At 45.7% G+C, this 13,148-nt stretch overlaps 2 long non-coding RNA genes across 3 annotated transcripts; both read right to left on the minus strand.

The window, feature by feature from the left end:
• On the minus strand, nucleotides 1-9,989 carry LOC121069878. Of its 2 annotated transcripts, none has more exons than XR_005819707.1 (3): nucleotides 8,802-9,989; nucleotides 2,503-2,687; nucleotides 1-33 (listed from the first exon to the last, which is right to left on the minus strand). It is a non-coding gene; the product is annotated as an uncharacterized LOC121069878 (long non-coding RNA). The 2 variants fall into 2 exon arrangements; XR_005819708.1 differs by lacking the exon at nucleotides 8,802-9,989 and adding an exon at nucleotides 5,372-5,779.
• A 536-nt stretch (nucleotides 9,990-10,525) lies between these two features.
• Nucleotides 10,526-12,415, minus strand: LOC121069746. The gene is made up of 3 exons (XR_005819592.1): nucleotides 12,227-12,415; nucleotides 11,014-12,114; nucleotides 10,526-10,920 (listed from the first exon to the last, which is right to left on the minus strand). It is a non-coding gene; the product is annotated as an uncharacterized LOC121069746 (long non-coding RNA).
• Between the last annotated feature and the right edge of the window lie 733 nt (nucleotides 12,416-13,148).

Here is a 13,148-nt window from a genome sequence, read left to right on the forward strand (position 1 = left end):
CTAAAATGTTTTCTAAGAACACTGGACTTCTATCTGTAAGAAGAAAAATGTTTCAGATATCCAGTTCCATGGAAAAACTTGGGAGTAGCTGGTAGTTGAAGACATGAAAAAGAATAAATCTCAATAATCTGCTAATGTAATTGAATAGGTAACTGATACCGATACCTGCTTAAGGTATATTTTTCAGCTTGACTCCCAGCAGTGACCTAGTATAGATGCGATTTGATATATGTATGATTTACTTCCTTCAAGGTCGAAAAGAAAGCTATGTATAAGACATTGATTTCTCCAATGTCACTTACTAAGACATAGCACCGAAGTTCAACAGAGCTGCCTTCAGTATCTCCTGCCTGAGTACCACACAGACGGAAGTTTATTGATGTAAAACTACAGGGCAGCATACACTGCCTTGATCCCACCTTCTATTCCACCTGAAGCCCTCAAGTTATATCAGAGGTACACAAAGCCTTCAAAGGAATCTATGCTTCTTGGAACATACTAGGCATCATCAAGATTCATCACAGTGTTCATCATCAGGAAGGAAGCATTAAGGATACAGATGTCTGAAAAATGACACCAAAGGTTCCATAAAGACTATAGCCACCTGGGCATATGCATCAATTGAAAATCAAGTTGGACTTCACATTTTTATTAATTCAGCTCAAAAAAATTACTCAGTCAATACTAAATCCCATAGGGTGCTGCTTGATCTTAGACTTGCTTGAGTTTAGAGACTCAATTAACACCTCTGCTCTGAGCAGTTTTAAGGCTAGTCATTAAAAAAGCAATGGTTCACTCTAGTTTTCTTCAGCAAACACCACAAAGTAGTGTGCTTTTCCATCACCACAGTATTTTCACTGCGTACAAATATAGCTCTCATTAGGTGGCTTTCCAAGAAAAGGCAGTTTCACTTTTCGCTTTGAAATGAAGCTACCACACCTGCTGTCAGAATCCTATCAGTCATTTTCAGTGGACAGCCACATTGCAGTACTAATGCCATTTTATTCATGAGATTCTGAGACAATTATGAGAACAGCTCTGTTGAATCAAAGCTAAAAATAAATTACAAATCCAGAATGCTTGCCACTCCTAAACATTTCTTTAGACCTTTGATTTCTACAAGTGAGAAGAGTTTTATTAACTAAGAAAAGGTTTGACGTTCACCTGCTACTCTCTACGCTGAGAAACATAGGTGTTTCCAGGTACAACTCCAAGGTCTCCATCACAATCAGGTTCTCAGGAACACACTTCAGACACCTGAAACGCAAGAGGATAAGGATAAAATGATAAAAATATTTGATGGATGACCTATAGCCTGCAAACTCTTGAATCTTGCAGATTGAACTGTATCAATCCTTTGTGCTGCCTACAGTACATTCTTACTTCTGTTCCTAAAATAAATTAGGCAGAAAAACAACTGTCAAGCTGCACTTGTGACAAAGATCTTTTCTACTCACTGAAAAGGATAGGGCTACATGACATTTTAAACATTCCAATTCTACACTAAACATCAAGCTCCTACAGATTATCCGAACAGAAAATTGAGTAAGCTGTGAACAGCTCCCATTCAAAGGCTTATGTTTACAACATAAAACAGGCAGATGAACAGCTTTGCACCAGCAACTTTCACAGAATACTTTTGACTAGAAAGAAAGCTTACAGACAATAGCTGCTTCTTCAGGGTTGTCTTTGTGCCAGTCACCACAGAGAGAGTCATTGGGATTTCTCTGGGACACTGCTGACTCTGAGGGGTCTCAGTTAAGGCCACGGAGCCCACATCATGCTGCCTGCAGTGCAGGGCACCATCTTTCCCTCTAATCCAGAGAGAATTCTGAGGACACTAATTGCTGTCCAGAAGCGTCTTTCTTTCTACCCCTCTGCTGTTGTGCTTACCTTCAACTACACCTGTTCATTCTAAGGTCATTGACTTTAACTGGGAACTAAGTTATTCCAAGCTGTCAAACCCTTTGGCAAAAAAGGCATGATATATCATCTTCCCCCTTTACTGTCCACCAGAGGACATAAGAGGCATCTCGCTCTTCAGTTGCCTTCATCACATCAAAGTTCACATATAAAAACACTAAGATGGTACATACTACATAGCTTTTATTGGATCTCTTAAACTCCTAAAATTGTTTGCTCCCAGGTTTTCATTACTTTGACCATCCATGACTTGTTGATAGACCCAGGGTCTCCAGTGTCATCCTGTGATCCTTTTGTTACCAGTCCTCAACCGCACACTACATTACATGCCTTATCTATCAATACTTCTGCTGTCACACTAGACTAGTCTCCCACTACAGCATGAAGTACCACTAATCATTACACAGTAACAAATAACTATTCCACAGCCTAAATACAAATTACTGTTATACTTCAGTTCTAAAATAATAGAGATATTAATCAGCTTAGGCAACAGCAGCCAATCTCGTGCTACAAGATTGTCATCTGCCTACTACCCATCCCATTTCATATTCCCTTTGAAGTCAAAATTAGTTTCACCTTGATCCTTACAATTCTGTGCAGCTCCATATTTCAGCAAGTGCATGGTAAACACAGGACTGGGGTCTATAACAAGAGCTGGTGAAGTAGATGGAGCAGCAGGGCTCACACCAGTGCTGAAACATCTTAGGGCTGTCTTCTATTGGCTGTGCAAGAAGTGCCTGAGCAGGCCTGCTTCCTTTTCACTAAAAGTAAATAGAAAGCACCAGTTTGAGGTAAGAAGAAATCTATCACAGCAAGCCTTTGCTTCAGTCCAACTGCTTCCTTATCACAATGAAACACCAAATGCAAGCATCTTCAACACACCCCTCCCTTCTGCCCTGGACCACTGAGAACTATGGAGACATGTTGTCACCTATGGATTAAATAGCCATAACATCATAAGGCCAATGTCACATTTTTATTGTGAACCTAAGGATCTTTTCTCCTCCCACTTTGCACAGTGAGACCTACTCACTTTAGCACCTGGAGGTCATATGAACCTAGCCCTGGACTGTGTAACAAGAAAATGACAAGAAAGGCCTGAAAATCATCCCTGCCTTAAGGGCACCCAAGGCCTGGGAGAAAGCCCTTCCCAACCTGTTTGCATTTTCCTTCCCTTCCCTGCCACTTAACTCTCCTCCTATTTCCAGAGATGTTATTCCCTGAGGCTACATTACATTATTAAGTTCAGTGCAGACATCTGGCGGTCAAAATGACAATGGCAACTGAACATCAGTGATGCAGTCTGACCAGCGACCAGTAGACACATGTCCGTTGACTACTTAAGAAGAGTTTGTGAGCTTGTTTCTGCAGGGATGCAGAATCCATTATTTTGTGGCCTTACCAAACAGTAGAGAAAGAGGCTTATGCAGTAAGGATGTTGCCTAATCTTTCTTCTTATACCACACAACTCATTTCTTACTCAGGCTTCGGGGACCTGCTACTGCTGGGTCATTAGAGGAAAAAGTTAAGTGGTTAATATACCTGGAGTTACTCTTGTAAATGCATATCCACCCAGAGCGGGAAACAGGCTTGGATTTCATCTACATATCAAACAACACGTTCCCAAGAAATATTAGCTTTTTAAATGCTCTATATTGCAATAACTGCCTCAGTCAATCCTATATCATGGGGAAAATAAGTTGTTTTTTTTCCTCCTCTGAGTATAGGGGAAAAAAAGCTCTGAGCAAGCAGTGTTCTGAGCTGACAGCCCTCATGGGCAGTCACATTTCTACTACAGATAATGCCTTGCCCTATTATTGTAGGCTAGTGCAAGCCCTGTGGTACTAGAATTTAACAGCTAAGTTCAGGGCAGCAAACTGTAGCTATCACAACTCACTCAATTAAATAAAGAGACACTGAAGTGTTTCTAAGTGCATAAAAACCTTAAAGGAAAAGGTGACAAGCACAATGGAGAAGAAGACAAATCAAGCACAGCGTCTCTAAACTACTGGGAAACTGTCTTGAATTCACCTTTTGTCCTCCAACTCCCCCAACATTTTCTGCACTTCTGGAGTAGCTACAATTTCTGGCTACATCAGGAATAATGTGGCTATTTGTCCTTACCTGGAACACACTTTGTGACCAACAAAACTTGAAAGATGTGCAGCAATCACTTGCTCTGGAACTCATGTCAGTTAAATCATTTCACGAGACACACAGCTGATAACTAGATACATGTGGACAAGCATGAAAAGCTGCTAGACAGTCATCATGTTGGCATAAGCCTACTACTGGAACAAGTGAGAGAACACAGCAGGAAAAGAGATACCATAATACCATTTATCTTCCTAAGTAGTTTTTAAGTAGAGCATTAACAGTATTTCATTGTTGCCCTGAGCACTTCAAAGAAAAGGAAAAACCTATTAAGCTACCAACCAAAACGTTGAGTTTATTACACTCCCATCAGAAACGCTCCCAAGCGAGTTTTCTGCAGTAACCTTAACAGTTGCAACTGAAACAAAAATATATTTATCTGAGCAGTCTGAAAAGCTACACATTACTGTAAAGCAGTCACTGGCATTGGAAGCTGACACCACACGTATTCATCTGGGTGTCTGCCGTCTGCAGTTTCAACTCATTTGAAACCATTCTTGTAAAGCAGAATGAGGTCATGTGGTGACATAACAGCACTACATCAGGAGCACCAAGACTCTCCTGAATATATTCTCTATAGACCATCCATTCCCCTCTCTACCATCGTGAGCAACCTCTCACTACTTTTAGCTATCCTGCCCGTCATGATTACAAGTTTTTATATTAGAAATAACACCATTCCTTTGACTGCTCTTACCAGAAGCAAACTGCCACATGGAAGGCTACTGCCTGCTAACAGAGTTGTAACAAGGACATGCTTAACAGAAATACTTCAATAGCACTGTGATGATCAGACACATTATCAGTGTTTCATTTTTTAATCTTAATTCCTGAAGGGATTCCAAAAACCCATATATATATCCTAAATGTCCTCTATAACACACAAAGACCACTAAATCCATTCAAGGAAACAGAGCTGCTTAATTACATTTCCAAGCACTCTCAATCACACAAGATCCACATTCCTAGTATAGGTTGGGCTTGAGCACTTTCTTAAAGAGACAGTATCAATTTGCTTTAGTTTTGTGATAAATAGAAGATGACATTTAGCCAGCCCTAGAAAATTAATCTCTCCTTACCCCTGGAAGCATGACATTATATACCTCACCTATACTGAGTCAAGATGCTCCCCATACCACAGGGATCATCAGCTTTCCCCCTTATTGCACAGCATTCACGGCACAGTAACTCAGAAACAAAGTACAAAGTAAACTCAAGAGCAAAAATTCATACAGGGGCTCAGAAACAAAAGCAAAGTGTCACTGATAGCAAAACACAAGACAAGTCCTACCTGACAAAAAAGCTGAAGTAGCTCTTAGCCTTTTTGGCCTATTTTCCAGCTACTCTGCTTGGCAAGCCAAAGATGTACTCATGCTCTGAGCTTCAACCTGGCTGAAAAGCAGTACTTTGCAAATAAAGTTAATTTTAACCTAAAAAAGAATCATCCCGTAAGATAACGTTAACCCAGAAGTTTCAGTGGATCAGCTCTGTACATGACCTCAAACATTTCAGTTTATTATTGTATGAGGATAACCGCATTGTGTCTAAGAACTGTTTCTAACTAGTGCTACCTACATTATCCACTTATTTCACAAGTATTCGTTCTAAATAGATGGTTAGAAGCAAGTGACCTGAAGCACATCTGGTCAAGGGTAAGAAGCTTTAATATCAGCTGTGTAGAGGCCATTGCTGAAACCAGTATTTGTGTTCTGACATGCTTCTGACATGCACAGCATCTGTTCCCACACTGCTCTAGGCAAATGGGAAGCTTCACCATCAGTCTCAGGAACAAGCTCTGCATAACATGTGATGTATAAAGACAAATTTAGGACTTCTTACCTGCATACAAAGGTAATAGAAAACCAGCTGCATATATTACACATGCTACCTTAGTTTTAAGTTGTCATTACAGTGAATCTGTATTTAAGTGTATCTGATAAAGAAACTAAATTAGATGACTGAATAACCATACTTGCATCTCCCAGGGCTCTGCCAGCGAAGATACTCCCAAACCGAAGTGCTTAGGTAATTCACACAGACTGCCTCCTGTGGTGGTTTCAGCCTGCTGGACAGGTAAACTCCACACCACTCACTCACCCTCCTCAGAAGGACAGGGGAAGAAAATACAATAAAAAAGGGCTCGAGGGTTAAAATAAGGACAGGAAGATCAGTCACCAATTACCATCCCAGGCCAAACAGACTCAACAGAGACACAGTCCTTCCTGAAGTGGGCTTCCCACAGGCTGCAGCTCTTAAGAGCTGCTCTAATATAGGTCCCTACCACAGGGTCCATCCATCATGAGGAAACTGCTCCCCCCATATCACCTGTCCTTGCATAGGCTCTTCTCCACAGCCCGCAGCTCGGGCCTGGGTCCTGCTCCTGCAGTGACTCTCCATGAGCCACAGCCTCCTTCAGGCCACATCCACCTGCTCCACCTTGGGCCTCTCCATGAGCTGCATGGGAACTTCTCCTCCAAGCAACTGGAACACCTCTTCCCCTCCTTTATCAACCTTGGTGTCTGCAGTGTTGTTTCTCTCTACATTTTCTTACTCCTCTCTGCCACCTGCTGTTCTGCAGTATTTCTTTCTGTTCTTAAATCTGCTCTCACAGAAGCGCAACCAGCATTGCTCATTTCTGCAACCTTGGCCAGCAGCAGGACTCTTCTGGCGCCAGCTGAAACCGGTTCTTATCCAACATGGGGCAGCTTCTAGGCTTTTCTCAGAGAAAAAAAACTGCCTGCTTTTCATCTAGAAAATGGTCAGAAAAAGAACCAGGCACATGCACACCCATGACAGAGCTCAGGCAATCTCCAGGGAGCCATTTAAGCCCAAGATTAAATGGTGCTCCTAGCCAACAGGCAGAACTAGTGAGTAAAGGCACCAGGTGAGGCTTGTCAGGCCACTTAAGGCCTCTTAATGCCATCACAGCTCCTACAAACTCAACTCCCAAGCTTTCCTGCCTCTTGTGAGGCTATCTAGTCTGTGAACCACATAGGTCTGCTATACCCAGTCACTGAAAGAGCTATCAAGTGTCTAATTAAAGGAATCCTTTAAGGAAATGTGTTCACTATTTTGAGTGAAAATAAATTAAAATCCTCATACAGCATCTCATCACACCTCACAGTACATGCTGATAAAGAACGTCCACACACCTGTGTGATAAAACAACCAAGCAGACACTCAAAGCACATAGTATTATGAATGTTTACATACATTTACGTTTTAAGCACATTTTTCCTATAGAATTAAAGGCAGAATTACCTCAGCATCCAAAAGTGGGACTGACAAGAAGTTTTAGTTGCACATGACTGAAGTGCAGTAGGACAGCAACAGAGAGACACAGGTCAGGAAAATACTGTGTTGCAGCTTCTAGAAAAGGCAGTACCACTTGCAAAGGCCAAAACCCAGAAGATATAGTGCACTTCCCAGGATACACCTGCATGGCATAACGCAGCCTTTTCCAGATAAGCCTTGTCAGCACAAAACAAACTAAACAAGTCATGCTAACAGTACTGCTGAATGAGTAACTCTAGCCAGGGTTAAAGGACCCCAGTGAGGAAGTTAACCAGGGAATCCTACTAACAAAACCTTTCCTCAAAAAAAGGCACTATACACCTCACTTCAAGTCAGCATTAAACCATACAAATACTTCAGTCCGTAGCAGACACTTTAACATGCCCTCTCTAATTAACAGAAGATGCTGGGGACAATTCCTGTTAAAACCAGCTTTAAAATTACTGACAAACGCCATTCCTTCCTATGCTATAAAGTAGCAAGAATAACTTGGGCTTTAACAACCCTGTGAAATGGAAGTAATAAATTCAAAAGTTTTCACAGTTATACCACATATGACAAAATTTAAGTCATTAATGTAGTAAGAGAAAAGTAATTCTCTCTGCCACTACCCAACCCACCACATCACTGAAAATACAGTTTCTGCTCTTACTAAATATGAGCTCAGAACTTGGCTTGCATACAACTGATCTTGCATCTTTTCAGGAAAGCTATTTGCCCCCAAATAAAGATCAACACTGTCTTCCTAAGGTGAGGCCTATAAATCACATACACACCACAGCTTTACCATGCCTACCCAGAACAAGAACATGAAGTGCCTGAATTAAACTGGAAGCTCAAGCACACTTGGAGAAAAGCCTTCTCAAAGTGTACTAGATAATGAAGTTGATTTTGCATTGGCTGCCTGAGTCCCCCAAAGGAGAGCAGGCCTTTGTGCAGGAGGCCCTGGTGCTCCCAAGGGTTGAAAGAAATGCCTCGTTGTTTCCTTTTTCTTAATCTGTTTTTTTCTTTAACGTGTTTAAGTGGCTGTTTGCAGGTCCCCTGCTTGTTACTGACTGCCTACAGCTCAGATGTGAAGTTGGAGCTGAGGTTAAAGTTGGAGGCTTTGATCCCGAGTTGCACACAGACTCTCAGCACCTTTCTCTCCCTGCAGGAGATGCAGGGTGCTGCTGTACCCCGTCCCTCTCTGCACCCTCCCATCCGTGTGTGTGACCCTGCTGCCCCTCAGCTGCCAGGTGCTCACGATGCGTTGCCCAGCTGCAGGCTGGCACCAGCACGTCTCCAGGGCACAGCCGTGGTGCGGGGCCAGGGCAGCCACCCCTTGGGGTGCACTGGGCTCTGGGTCCCCCACGGCCCCAGAGGTGTCCCCACCGCCCCAGAGGTGTCCCCAACACAGCCTCTGCAGCGCAGGGCTGGGCTTTTCTCACCACTCTCTTCACACACAGGTTTCAGCACAGATCCTTTCAACTCCTGCAGGTGGATCACGAGGCACAGCTCACACGGTGGTGGCTGGTAGCTCCTGGTTTAAGGTTAGTATCAGTGTTTGGCCATGGGTGTCAGGGCACATCCTTTGGGGCTGCTGGAGCTGGATGAGGGACCTGCACCCACCTGGGGTGGGTTTCTCCTGCAGCTGGGGCTGTTTGTGTATGCAGCTCACCATTGCTTTATGCTGTTGCTTTACTGAGCAGGTGGGACACTGCAGGGAGCACAGGTATCCAGGGAGCCCTGGATACTTCCAGCCTGTACTTGTTCAAACAGTTTGGACTTTAGACAAGGTCATAAGTCAATCACTGTCATAACTTGAATATTAATATTCAGTGCCATAGTTGTACATTGTATAGGCACTGACTGATTCAGTTTGTATTTATTGATTTATTAGCCCAGAACATCCTTAACATATTGTGCTTCCAGCTCACAGACATCTCCACCTCTAGATAGCTGACATCTCCAGCCCTGCTGGAGATCTTTGGTTCACTTCCCACTCACTGCTGCTTTGGCTCATTTGCATCTCCGTCTTGCTTTGGAACCCCAGCACACAGCACGGGCTCCCTGTTTTCAAGCCTCAATAGCAGCACACTGGGCCTCTTCCCAAGCCCCCAAAACACAGGGCTCAGGCTCCATTTCCAAGGCTCAGGAACACCCAGCTCAGTCCTGTGCCCGAGCCCCAAACCCAGCCAAATGAGCCCAGAGCCCTGCTGAGCCCAAGCAGCAGCACCCCGAGCCCAGCCAGGAGCCCCAAGAGGCAAGAGCCCAGCTCGGCCTTGGAGCACCGCACACGGCTCTGACAAAGTGCAGCTGGGTTCAGGGCCGGTGCCATTGCTCATCGAGCACTGCCTGTAAAATTAATAAACGTGCTGTTGTTTATGTAGCTAATTAATCTGCCTTTTTCTGTATTTAAAGCCTACATGCAGGGTGCCCCGAGGGTCCCCCCTACCATCCACCAGCACCACCCAGTCCAGCTGTGGGTCTTTGCTCATCAGGTCCCCACTCAGCTGCGAAGTGCCCACAGCTGTGGTATCAAAAAAGAAACTAAAAAAAAAAAAAGAAGAAGAAAAAAAAGAAAAAAAGGTAAAAAGAGAAAAGGGGAAGAGAAGAGAAGAGAAGAGAAGAGAAGAGAAGAGAAGAGAAGAGAAGAGAAGAGAAGAGAAGAGAAGAGAAGAGAAGAGAAGAGAAGAGGTATAAAAAAAAAGACGAGAGGAATGAAGTAGAGGTTAAAAAAATAAAAAAGACAATAAATGATCAAAATAAAAGCCCACCCATGACAACTGGTAAGGGGGAGAAGCCAATGAAACAGTAAAAACAAGCCCAGAAAGCCCTGTGCACTAAAAAATAAAAATAAAGAAGACACACACACAGGAAAAAAAAAAAAAAAAAAGACAGAAAAATACCCTGAAGTTCTGAAAAGCAGAAAGAGGAAAAAAAAAAAAAAAAAGCATCACAGAGCGTCACCTCCAAGCCCTCAAAACCATGGGCTGGTTTTATGACTGGCTTTGCCACCCCATCCCCCTGAATCCCCCTGATTCATTTCTTTGATTTTTTGTTTGTTTTGTCTCCCCAGGCAAACAGACAAGCAGAGGCTGGAGGAGAATTGCTGGGACAGGGTCTCCCCTGGGGCATGGGTGCTGGGGGAAAGGCAATTTAATCCAAAAATTAGATTTATTTATTTTTTGCCCTTCTGGCCCCCCATCCGCAATGGAGACATGGCATAGAGTGCTCTGAGCCCAGTTTGGCTAGGAAACCTTGCGTCTGGCTGTGGTTTGCAGCATGTCCCCTCAATCGCATCCCCTATCCCCCATCCCACATCCCATCACACCCTGGCTGCATCCTGGGGGGGTTTATTGGGAGCTTTTCCATGCTCGTGCTGTTGCCGAGGCCGGGCGCGGGCCTGCGGGTGATGCTGCTCTTGGTGTTGCGGCTGGTCCTGTTCCTGGGCTGCTCTGGGGCTTGGTTTTGCTTGCCCCGGCAGAGCACGGCGATGGAGAGGCAGATGCGGGCACGTTCATCTCTTTTTCCAGTAGTAGTAGGTGGCACAGACACGCACGTACCCTGCCAAAGCAACACAGCGGGGAACATTAAGCGCGTGGCTGATTACAATTGCGCAGGCCGCTACCGGTCTTTTAACGGTCGTTTCAGCCTCACCTTTCTTCTTGCTCAGCGGCTTGTTGGAAAACCTCCGATATTTCCTGTTCCTGCGGCTGGGGGGTACCCTGTCCCGGCCACCGCCACTCCCCCCGTGCCGTCTGCCATGGCCTTGGCGGTGCCGCGCCATCCCCGCACCTACTCGGCCCCCCGGCACCGACCCACTGGTGGTGAGGAGGGGGTGCTGGGGAAGGGGGCCCGTTGTGAGCGGTGGTGATAACCCCCCCATTGCCAGGGGTGACGGGCGGGGGGCTGGCCCCACTGTCTGCTCACAAAGGGGCGCTGGCAGCATCTCCCTCAGCATCCCACGGTACCCAAGGGATGAGCCGCTCACGGCAGGTTGAGGCTCTGGCCTCAATCTTCAGTTTTCTGTTTGTTTCATTATTATTTGTCCTCCCTCTCCTGGCCTTTGCCAAGTCCTCAGGGATAAGCATTTATTTTTAAAGAGGTTCCTTTAAAATAAAAATGTAACAACTTAAACGCTGCTGAGACCATCAGGGTCTGTGCCAGACTTGGGAATGCAGCCCAGCTGCTCTGCAGCAATGTTGTTTGGGGCCAGAAAGGACAGAAACAGCCGCCCCAACCCCTTCTGCTCCCCTCATCGCTGCTCAGACCACAGTCGTGCCTTCCTTTGTCCCAGTACGACAGAGAAGCACCTTTGGGACAAGCCAGCACCACATGCCCATGCACAGGGATGGGCGCAGACCTCTGGACTGCTTCCTCCTGGCTCAGCACCACCTTCCTCTGTGCCTTGCTTCCCGTCAAGTTTCAGGGGCTCAGCGCACCCCAGGACCCTCTCCCCAGTGGCTCTCACCCCCCAACTCCATCGTGCCCCCTTTGCCCCTCTCCCAGCCACCACACAGCCCCTTTCCAGCAGCACAGCGCTAGCAGCCAGACAAGAGACAGGAATACTTTCAGGACTTTATTGGCAGGCTTGCACCACACAGGCAGCAGCAGGCTGTTTGGGGAGGGGATGCAGGGATATCACATTCTGCCGGTGGTGGCCAACGAGCAGGGAAGCTGCCTGTGCAGGAGCCTGCAGGGAGCCGAGTTACTGGGCTGTCCTTTTCCTCCTGGACTACTGCAGTGGAGATCTGGGAGCTGTGGGGCAGAGAGAGTATCGTGAGTTCCCTGCATCACCACTGTGCCCCACCACCGCTGCTTCTCTGTTGATAAACCACCACGTTTATCAGCGCTTCCTTCCATCACCCACACTTTTACTTCGCTTCATGCTGGTGTTCAGCTGCTGCTGGCTTTTGCTCTGTTCCCTGGGGAAGCTGAAAGACAATCTCATCCTGCTGCAGCTGCGCTGGGGCTGCCGGCCACGCTGGTACCCTGACGTGCCCGATGTCGCCTCCATGCTTTCTGGGGTCCCCCCTCCAGCTGCCCCACAGATATGAACGTGGCCAGTTGTGAAGTCATAGCGCCCGGTGACGATGCAATAGGGCAGCAGTTGGTAGGCACTACCCAAGTGGCCCCAAGGGAAAGAAAACAAAGGGGGTTGCCCCAATGTGCCACCGAATAACTCATCCCAGTGCTTCACCCGGTGTTTCAAATGCTATTTCCAATCAATTCCCTTTCTTCAAAAGCACATTTCTAAGGAAATAAATGGACAAAATTGCTGTTAAATGGGTTCTCTCTGGCTAGGGGTTAGCTGGGAAAGGGTCTGGGTGATCTCCTGAGTGGCAACATCTGGTGCCTCAGCCATTTCTCTCCAGACACAGCTCAAATTAAGACTCGATGCTGATTTTATGACGTGCCACTGTGCTTATTATTGTTTGCTGTTCTCATTTCTGGCTTCTCATGAGCATGTTAGTGACCGTCCTACAAGAAACAGGGCCAATTTGGGGCTGTCAGCACCCGTGACCCAGCCAGCAGGACCCATGCAGAGCTGCCGTGTTTGCCCTGCTCTGCACCAACAGATGAATTGTGAAGCATCCCATGGTCTGGAGGAGTTCAAGAGCTATTATCCTGAAGCTGTTTATAGCAGATTCACACAGGATATTGTTAAAAAAGAATCAGATAGGTGGTAATTCAGCAGTGAATCAAGCGACAGCTTGAATCATGTGGGATAGTCAAAGGAGAACCAGAATATGTGTTTATACAAAAATAGCATATTATCCCTTTTTCTTCCA

The sequence above is a fragment of the Cygnus olor genome, chromosome 4 (genome assembly GCF_009769625.2).
Source record: "Cygnus olor isolate bCygOlo1 chromosome 4, bCygOlo1.pri.v2, whole genome shotgun sequence".
NCBI classification, from domain to species: Eukaryota; Metazoa; Chordata; class Aves; order Anseriformes; family Anatidae; genus Cygnus; species Cygnus olor.